The following is a 10,588-nucleotide window of genomic DNA, read 5'->3' on the forward strand; positions in this document are numbered from 1 at the left end:
CACAGCTGCAGTCAGGTCAAGAATGCTGCACATCTTTCTCCTGGTGTTTGTCTGAGTCAGTAAAGGGCTCTTCAGTCTGCAGTTATAAGAACAGTGACCTTAATGCCTCCTGTAAGCCTCAAGTGTCTTAAGGACTGTTTCAGGGCAATAATTGTTTATGGTTCTCTGAACAAATATGAAAAAATATAGTTTAAACCAGTTCCAATAAAGATCTGTAAAGTTTTTGATTTTACAAAATTATCAGTGCCCTGAAAAGAGACGTTTATATTTATTTTATTTTTGGCTAAACGTATTTTTAAGGTTTGACTTTTTATCCTGGTATGGCTTTCTCAACGCTGCTCAACTAAGAGTCATAACAACAACAACAAAAAAAGTATACACTACCCTTCAATATTCTGGAGTCAGTAAGATATTTTAATATGTTTGTGTATGTTTTTTTTTCAAGAAGTATCTTATGCTTGGCACGGTGCCATTTATTTGTTAGAAATACAGTGAAGCAGTGATATTACATACTCCTGTCACATATTACTGCTTACCTTTTTCATACTTGGAAATGCAAAAGTGTTTTATGTACAAATCAGTTGGGTTTTAAAATACCAAAACTATTGTCATAATAGAGGTTCATAAAAAAAAAAAAAAAAAAGTAAAATCATTGAAAAGTTTCTTTTTTTTTTTTTTTTTTGTAATTTAATAAAAAAATAAATCCAATTTTCTTATATTCTTAATTGCAGACAAACCGAAATATTTTGAGAGTTTTTTTTTTTTTTTTAATTCTGATGGTTATTACTTACAACTTAGGAAAATTACAAATTCAGTGTTTAGTATCAGTTCTGGGAATGTGACAGCTGTAGCTCTTTTCCTGAAGACGTCTGAGTTTGTCGTCTCTTGATGCACTTACTCCGGCTTCAATCCACTCCTGAAGTTCTCCCAAGTTCTTGAATTGGCTTTTCCTGACAATCTTCCCAAGGCCGTGTTCATCCCTGTTGCTTGTGCACCTTTTCCTACACCACTTTTTCCTTCCAGTCAACTTTCTATTAACATATAGAGCACTCTGTGAACAGCCAGTTCTTTCAGCACTGACCTTCTGTGGCTTACCCTCCTTGTGGAGGGTGTCAATGATCGTCTTCTAGATTAAGTCAGTACAGTAGTACTTTCCCATAATTGTGGTTGCATGTTCTAAACTAACCCAAGAGGTACCCTGTATTTATACTCAATTAATCAAACTAATCAAGATCAAAATGGATTATTGTCATTTTTTTTTTTTTTCTAGGCTGTAAATCTTAACCATCAGAATTAAAACAAAAAAAAAGTCTTGAAATATTTCAATCCGTGTGCAATGGATCTACAATATAAGAAAGTTATTATTAACTAATTTAATTAAATTACAAAAATTAGAACTTTTCCATGATATTCTTTTTTGCACCTGTATATCAGGGAATTAAACATTTCCCCCGTAGACAGCAGTTGGTTTCAGCTGAGTTTGCTTTTCTGCGGCAGATCTGCCTGAGAAGGTGTTGTTTCTTACTACAATGGTCCACTAGGCGGCGATATTCCCTGTAAAAGTAATTGTTGACCATGTATGAAATCATAAATATATTGGAACTGCTCGACAGACTGCAGCTTTCTGTGTGTTCTGGATTAAAATCCATGATTTTACAAATAATTTGTCTATGTTCCCTTTATAATTTTTTTTCTTGTCGTACCTACATTAACTTCTTCCTCAGTCACAAAATAATGCTTCATCTGCAGTAAAATCTCAGTCCATTGCCATTCCACACCTCTCTTCTGGTGAATCAGCACTTTTCTGCTGCAGGTCGATAACATTGCCCACTGAGGTTGACTGAGCACCATATGTCTCTCACTCTCCCATGGGTCCTCTTTCCTCCATTTTTTTCTATACGACATTGCTCTAAAATTTTATTACAATCCATGTCCTAATAACTATTACTTCTTTTATCCAATCCTTTCCTTTCGTTTGAGGTCACAATGCCACAACAGTGAACGTCTATTCTCCATCTGGGTTTATATGCCTCATCAATCTTCACTTACACTCCATTAAATGGAGAGCACAACTGTGATGATGCCTTGGTTTCATATGAATTTTACACCTACAGCAACATCATCGGACTGTAATGTCTTTCACTCTCTTTAAAATCGGTATGTTATGGTGTGATTGAGGTAAATACAGCAGTAGCCTGAGCTTTTATATTTATCACCATCTACACCCACTTCACCGCTCTTCTGTGTCCTCTGACACCCCGGCAGGTTGTTCACATGTAGAGAGAGCTGTGTGTTTTCCCCCGTGGACAACCTGACAGTTCAAACATAGTGTACATTATTGAAATACTCACAAATCACAATGGTTACATAAAAGAGGAAACCGATGGCTCGAGCAGTAGAAAGTCAATAGTCAAGAAAAATTATTTAGGATTCTATACTTCAATGTCCTTTCATGCATTATTTTGGTAGGAACCCAGTCATCCAGCCATCACTATTTGGCCTCTGTCCAAGTTATTTTTCTGTTGCCCTATTGTCCTGCTTCAGTCTTACTGTCCAGTAGATCCCAACCCTCGGCAGCTGTTATTCACTTCATCTGTCAGTGGTCTTAATGATGTGGCTGATCAGATTATACAGCAACAATAAACGTCCAGCTGATGTACAGGATGGAAAAAAAAAAAGTTTTGCCTTGGACAAATCTCTTTGTGAAGAGTGAATGTGACCAGAAGCAGCTGAATGTTACAGCTGAGATGGAGAGTACAGTTTGATGAGAGATTGAAGATAGCACCCCTGGCAGTATCGCAGGCCAGAAACTGTCCTGAATTTCATCTAAAGTGCTCTGACTGTTCTTGAACACTCTCTTGTTTCTTCTGAGAGGACATCAATACTGGTAGTGGAATAAAAGGACTGGAAGAAGCGTCTCTATCTGCGGTGGAACGGAAAGATCAGACTTGGCTCTCACGCTGGTCAGTGGCCTTTTGGGTTTAATGGCCTTAGAGGCCATGACACGGTGCAGGGTTCAGTAAAGCTAAACTGATGCAGAAACTGATTCATTACTTCAGACCAGGACAGACAAGACGAGGAGAAACTGACATCAGACAGTCAATACGATGTGGGCAGGGGCCTGTGGTCAGACTGTGAAAAACACACATTTACACACATGAATGTATGCATGCATCCCAGGCTCGTCTGACACATCTGAGACAGAGAAAAGCAAGGTGATATGCTGTAACGTGCACATGCGATTAAAAAAAAGCACACACCCACAACATTATTTAGTAAGGACACTGCCACTACAACAAAGACTCCACCACTTTATTCACAACAAAGCAATGTGTAACGACTGACCATGTATACATACATTTAAAGAGCGTTTACCAGAAAGTGCTAATCATTTACGCACTCTCATAACATTCCCAATAATCAATCAAAATCTAATTTGTCACATAGCCTACATAAATACATACTGTATGTAGTACAATGCTTTTTACAACAACTCCTTATCATAAAAATAACTAAAAATAAAGGTAAGAAATTTAAAAGTTCAAATAATAAATCGAGAATGTAGGAATATAAGTATTTACAAATAACCTGACTTACTTTCTTTTGTGAACATAGAAGATATTTTAAAAAAAGATGGAAACTAAACATGACCGGAAGACTTTGTATGGACAATTTTTTCTTGTTTAATGTTCATGAACATGAATCAGCAGAAGAAACAATGTTATAGAGTTTAACATCAGAATTTTCATTTTATTTATTGGTGAACTATGCCTCTACGGTTTGTTCTTAGGTTTGGTTGAAAACAGCGTTCTTAATAGTAATTTAAACGCGAACGCTGTTTTCTTGTGTTTCAGGTTCTTTGTAGAACGCAATTCAGCGCACAATGGCGTCCGGGAACGCGCCGTGGCGTGTACACGTGGCGTTCTAACAGGTGATGGGAGAGTGCGCATGCGCGAGCATTATTACAGACTACAGAGAACGGAGAACTGAACAAAGAGTAAATTAAGCTTTGAGAACCACATGGGTTAATAATCATATCTAGAACATTACATTATTGTTTTGAGGAAAATATTAAGACCAGACCACTATGGTAGCAATGTTAAAGGAACTAAATAAAACGAATTTTAAAGTAGGCTAATCAATCTGAACTGCATTTAAGATATAATATTAAACTATTTTAAAATACGCACCCATGATTTAGTTGTAATCCTAATATCTTGAAAGCTCAAGACAGAAAAAATGCTATTGTCGTCACAATAGTGAATTACATGAATCATATAAATGACAGTCCAGCTTTCAATTCATAGGAGTGAAATTTGAAGAAGAAAAATAAAAGAAGTCGAGTAGTTTGCATCACTGGATAATCCAGACTGTTCCTATAATAAGTATTTCTTACATTTAACATTAACAGCAAGTTACAAAGTGCAATTTAATCAATGATAACACTAAAATAAAACTAAGAAATTTTTAAGTAATCCTTGTTTTGTATGTAACACTACCATTAAAGTGGGAGCCTGTATGGTATTATTTGTACAGTCACAATAATACTAACTTAAACAGTTACTCATCAATTCTAAATCTATAAATCTTTTCTATTTTTCACCAGAAAAGGAAGCCCCGCCTTTCGGCAGGGCATCAAAAAATTATTTTATACTCATAGTGTTCTTCCCCACGGAAATCTTTAGTAAAAGGCGAAAGATTTATACGATCTGAGGAAAAACAAGAGTGTACTGTCTTTCTGCTCACACCAGGAGCTGACAGACCAAACACAGCACGCTTCACAACGACGGTCACACAAATAATTATTAGCGCAAATTCTTAAACTCAACTAAACATGAGCAATATCACTAAAGAGTCTTATCCATATGACTACCGATCCAGTATAATCAAATATAATGAATAAAAAGCAAACGTGTATGAAATAACGTGTCGTGTTGCATTGTGGGTAGACCGTGTCGTGCTCTTCCTGATACGTCACGCTTCATGTCATTTCCTCCAGTTCCGCGTTCCTTGACTCGGTGAGGTCTGACCGTAGACTACAGGGGCTGAGCTACAGCAGCTGGATGTTCAGAAGAAATAACATCATATTAATTATCGGTTAATTGTCAAAACACTGGAACAATCTCAGGTCATTCCAGCAAAATCCTGCTGCTGCTGCTCGGAGCAAATAGACTCGTTTGAACAGTTTTACAGTCAATGGTTTGAGCGCAGGCACACATTCAGAGGAGCGTGGAGAGAGAAACATTATGAATCGGTTATCACGGCTTCACGCCGCACTAATCTCTGCCCCAGGTTGTGTGTTGCCCTCTTTTCCCAATTCTGCCTATTTATTATTCTTATTTGAGCACGTTTACAACAGTCTCAAGGATTTTCTTTCCAGACTAAGTTGTGTCACTGCAGGCGACTAAAGCGACACCAAACGGTGACGGTCTTTGCTTTGCACTTTTTAACGTTCACTAAATTGTTACTTGGCAATGCATGACAAATAAAAATACGTCTAGTTACCGAAATTCGTTCAGTTCAGTCATTTTTTTTCACGCACATCAAAACTCGCGATACGACCTCATATCACGTCATACTCCTCTGAACAATTGATAAAATATGCACAGGTCATCATCACCGCATTTTAGCAAAATATATATTTTTCCCCATATATAAAAGCAAACTTGGCAAATCTATACCATGTTTTAATTGTTATAACGTGAGGTTATAACAAAAAAAGAAAAAAAATGAAGTAAAAATAGATTTTATTCTTTCTACTTCAAAATGTCATGTGAAGGTGTTGCTTTCTGTTTTATTTGTAATTATTTGTAAATTTGTAGCAATTTATGAGTGAATAAGTTATTATTATCTTAGACTGTAGATATATGTGGTCTGTATTTACTGTTCTTTAATAAGAACCACAATATGCACAGGTCATCGCAATGAAGTAAATTAAAGGTGAGAAATAGAAATAAAACCTTAAAATTTCAAATGAGAAACTGTGACATGACTTATACTTTCTGTTTGGAGAAAAATAGATTTAACGTATATACAGTAATAAACATTTACAACTGTTTTATTATTTGCTATGATTTTGCAGTTTAGTGTCAGAGTGAGAGACCTGGATTTGTATATCAGAAAAACCTGCATGTGTCTGTGTTGAAAGGCCATTTTATGCATGTACTGTATGCACAGATGCCTGTGTTTGTGTGTAATTGAGATCTACTGCACAGCTACACATGGTTTGCTGACTTTGCTCAAAACAAAACACAGAAAAGAGCACAAAGACACAAAATGTTTGATTTTATCTTTCTCAGGTGGAACATAAAATCAAAGTATCAGCGTTTTTTTATTCCCTCAAGATCTCTTTAATATCTCAATTGCTTCTCCTATATTATAAAAAGATAGCTCTCAATCAAAATATACGGCATTCACTTTTTCTGATGGCATGTTGTTCTCAATCTCCCAGTTTCTCCATGGTCTGTGCCATGCATCAGAGCCTCGGATAGATGACCCACCCATTAAATAGTAACAAAGTCTCCCTCCTCAACTTCACCTGACACTGCGTCGTCTGCAAACTGACACGCTGGAGACGATCCAGGGATGAAAGATACACTAATGAGCTCAATCGTTCGGTTTACTTTGGCACTTACCCCAGAACACAAGCTTACCTTTCAGGGCAACATCATGCCACCGACAACCGCCCTATATACTAAAGTCACCCGGCTCTTTATCCCCTCACATCTGTCTGACTCACTTAAGGCTTCCTCATGCCTGGAGAGAGACTTTTGATCACTTTCAGCTTTTAAGATCAAAGATAAATGTTTCTGCTGAAAAATATGGGACATTTTATTTAAAGAACAAAGAAAAGATGAACAAACCAGCTAAAGAGCTGATGTAATGAGCTCTTCAGTTAGATAAAAAAAAAATACATGTAACAGATATTTGTGAGAGTTAAAATAAGAAATAAAGTTACAATTGTGAGATAGAAAATCACAATAATGAGAATTAAAGTAGCAGTTGTTAGAAATAAATGCACAATGTGAGATATGAAATTGCAATTATGAGAAATGAAAGTCAAAAGTGCGAGATATTAAGTCACCATTCCGATAAATAAGGATGCAATTAAAATAGCTGCAATATGTAGTCACATTGTGAGTTATGAAATCACAGTTCTGACAAATTCAAGTCACATTTACTTGAAATAAAATTTTAATTGTGTGATATTGTAATCTTGAGATAGTTAAATTATAACAAATAGTCAGTTATAATAAAATAAAGTCGCAATTGTAAAATATAAAATTTCATTTTTGAGATATAAACTTGCAGCTGTGAGAAATACATTCCAAAATTGCGAAATATAAAGCCACACTTCAAGATATAGTCAAAATTATTATAAAATTTGTAAGATATTAAACTTTAATTGTGAGAGAACTTGTAGCAATTGTAAGATATACAAATCACAGTTAAGACAAATAAATTCGCATTTACTTAAAATGAAGTTGTAATTGTAAAACATGCAAATGTAAACGTAAACATGTAAAGTGTGAAAAGCAACGGTCCTACTGAACCTTGTGGTACCCCATAGTGCACTGGTGAACTACAGTATATAGTACTTATTCATTCACTGCTACGAACTGATGATGGTCAGATAATTATGATTTGAGCCTTGCAAATGCAGTTTCACTAATGCCAACATCATTTTCCAGTTTATTCAAAAGAATGTTGTGGTCAATAGTGTTGAACACAGTGCTAAGAAATACAACCATGATCAGATGATAAAAGCAGGTCATTTGTAGCTAACTCTGATGAGAGCAGTCTCAGTACTATGATATGGTCTAAATCCTGACTGGAAATCCAAACAGATACCATTTTTCTCTAACATAGAACATAGTTGAGACTATCTAGTATTTTTGACAGAAAAGGGAAAATTTTAGATTATTATTCGTCCTCTACATTCAGCCTCTTGGCAAAATAATTAGACGTCACGGTTTTAACTACCACTGTTATGCTGATGACATCCAGATATATATACTGCTTGTCAACCAGATTCTACACAGTCAATGGCATCCTTATCTTCATGTGTCAGTGAGTTAAAGGATTGGCTTCATTCTAATTTTCTTAGTCTGAACTTAAGTAAAACAGCAGTTTTAATAATTGGTCCCCCATTTAATAAAAAATTAAATTTATGTTTCTAGCTTTGACCTTGACAATATTTTTGTATTTCCATCGGCTACTTTTCGAAACTTAGGTATCCTTCTATAAACCCATCACTCACCTTGGATGACCACATTAGCAAACTCTCCAAAGCGACTTTTTTTCAACTATGTCGAATTGTGCAACTTTGTCCTATCCTCAGTAGAAAAGATGCGGAATCATTAGTGCATGAATTTATTACCACTCGCCTTGACTATTGTAATGCTCTTATCTCTGGCTTACCAGCTCACTCCATCGTTCGTCTGCAGTACATTCAAAATTCTGCTGCCAGATTATCAACTTCCACAAAGACATCTGCTCACATCACGGTCTTCTAATTCAGAACTTCTTTGTGACCTAGGTGCACCCTAACTTTTGAATCACTTCCCCTGGAACTCAGAAAAATCACTTCTTTCAGTGAATTCAAATCAAAGCTTAAAACGTAATTGTTTAACCAACACTATCACTAATTTACATTGTGTATTTGTCCGTTTTGTTTTCTGTTTCTATGTATTTACAATATAATCTGTGTTTTATGCAAATTCATGATTTTTAACTGAATTGGGCAAACGTCCAATGAAATTGTTTCTTTTTTAATTAATATTTGTTGCTTTATTGTACCTTGTTCAGCGTCCTTGAGCTTGGGAGAGGCCCTATATAAATTAAACATATTATTATTATAATGACAATAAAGTCTCATTGTAAGACATAAAATTATAATGATGAAAATAAAGTTTCAATTAGAAGATGAAAAGTCACAATTACAACAAATAAAAACACAGTTATGCAAAATATTGTCACAATTGCGGGACTAAATCATAATAAAAAAATGGCAGGTGTAGAAACCTTAAAATCACATTGCTTTTTTCCTGTTAATTTGAGTAGTCCTAGAACTAAAATACAATCCATCCATATTAAGGCATCAGAACATGTTGGTTTATTGTTGTGGGACATTATTTGATTCAACTCAAACCCTTGAGCAGAGTTTTGGATACATATCACACTGCACAACTCATTTGTTATTATTACTTCTGCCAGTCCCACACAACCAGTATGGAGTATCGTGGCCCAGTCATACACAACACCGGCTCTACTTGATGAGTCGATTTACCTGTGGGAGGCCCGAACTGCTAAAGGCAAGTGTTACTCCACCACAATAAAAGTTACACAATCAAATGAATCATGATTTTCACATGTAGGCTTGATGGTGCAAAACCCCGGGAGGAACAGACTGAGATCTTCAGATGAAGAATAGTTTCATTCGATAATGATTTTCCCTGTTGGTTGATAAAAGAGGACACAAAGATTCCCTCACAACAATAACAGAACAGGCTCCACGCTGGAGACGTGCATATCACGTTTCTCTTGCACCTGCGTCAGCTCGAATGCAACAGTCTCTCTCTCCATCTGTCTCGCCTCAATGAAAGAGACAATCCAGACGGTCAAAGTCAGTGGCTGTACACTCTGTCCCTCCTCTGTTTCTGCTACGTCACTGATGGAGTCTTGTGACATCACCGTACACAGATGCCTGAGGTACTGAGGAGAGCCTAGACTGACGCACACAACCTGATCTTTGAGTGTTTGTGTTCAAAACAGCATGCAGTGGATCATAAAATCATCCATTCAACCGGATTCGTTCAAAACAATTATTGGGGTCTCGTTTAGAAGGCAGTCATTATTTACTCACCCTGGTATTGTTCAAAAGATATATGGTGACCTTTCATTTTCACAACACAAGGAGAAATAAAACTACTCGAGCTTGTCCACAATGTGAACGATGATCTTCAAACTTTTAAAAAAGGATGGTACATTTTGCATTATTATTTTTTTAAAGCTTAAAGAAGGTGACCATTCAATGTTTAACTTTAATCTTCATCATAGGCTAACCTTTATGTGTGTGTGTGTGTGTGTGTGTGTTTGTTCATTTGTTTACCTGGCAGCTATAAAGAAATATGAGGATACCATAATTCTAAATTTTTAGAAGATAAAACAAAACAAATCTTCTATATTTGCAAAATGATAAAATCGAATGTATATGTTCGTATAACCAATAATTTTTATTATTATTTTTTAAATGGCCAATTTGAACGTTCAGAGAACATTCAGAAATAACGTTTTCATAACTTAACGTTCCTAGAACATATTTTTGTCGGCCTTGTAACTGGACTTTTTACTCAAAATCCTTAAGAATTTCTCTACTAAACCGTATAGCCTATACTCTTCTAAAAAAAAGTGCATCCAACTGTGTGATGAGCGCAGTGCACCTGTGTTTTTAAGAGGTGTACGCGGGTATTTTTCCCCTGTGCAAATTAGCGGGACACACAGACATTGTGTCAGACTCAGTGTAACAACCTCCCTCTCTTTCTCACACACACACACACTCACTCACTCACTCACAGCTGCAGAGAGA

The 10,588-nt window shown here is 36.0% G+C and overlaps 1 non-coding gene across 1 annotated transcript; it reads right to left on the minus strand.

Moving 5' to 3' along the window:
- Positions 1-4,613: 4,613 nt before the first annotated feature.
- Positions 4,614-4,729, minus strand: LOC113063525 (U5 spliceosomal RNA). Its single transcript, XR_003278711.1, has one exon. It is a non-coding gene; the product is annotated as a U5 spliceosomal RNA (small nuclear RNA).
- Positions 4,730-10,588: the final 5,859 nt, after the last annotated feature.

Source organism: Carassius auratus, chromosome 45 (assembly GCF_003368295.1).
Source record: "Carassius auratus strain Wakin chromosome 45, ASM336829v1, whole genome shotgun sequence".
Classification (NCBI taxonomy): Eukaryota; Metazoa; Chordata; class Actinopteri; order Cypriniformes; family Cyprinidae; genus Carassius; species Carassius auratus.